Consider the following 507-nt stretch of genomic DNA (forward strand, 5'->3'; position numbering starts at 1 on the left):
GCGCCCAGTGCTCTTAGAATAACTATACAACCCTCGCAGACCGTTTCTTTTAAGGAATTAAACGAAAGAATCTCAGAGTTAGAACAAATCCCTCCGAAAACATCGGAATTTGTCTTAAAGAGGGGGGAGGTGTAACGTCTTAGCCCCATAAAACTTCAATTTTTCGCGATTACTACGATATGTAAACTCCGCGACAACCAGAGGCCGATTTGTGCTGACCTGAGACATAGAACGCCGTATGAACCAAATAGTATACTTAAATACTTCAAAGCGCTATATGAGAAGTCACGATATCAGTAGACAAGAACGGAATATATTTTAGGCAAATTAATTCGTAGTAAAAATAATTAAGAATTTAAAAGGTACGTTAAAGATAACAATCCAAAGTCCACGATATCATGAGCTCCCATAGAATAAACTCTAATTAGTTATTATAAGTTTTATTGTATTTAGAAACGAGGAATCTTACTAATTCACTCGTCAAAAACGGCCAAGGATAAAATCAGA

Source organism: Odontomachus brunneus, unplaced genomic scaffold (assembly GCF_010583005.1).
Source record: "Odontomachus brunneus isolate Ranch 3 - 2012 unplaced genomic scaffold, Obru_v1 Obru_scaffold_174, whole genome shotgun sequence".
Classification (NCBI taxonomy): Eukaryota; Metazoa; Arthropoda; class Insecta; order Hymenoptera; family Formicidae; genus Odontomachus; species Odontomachus brunneus.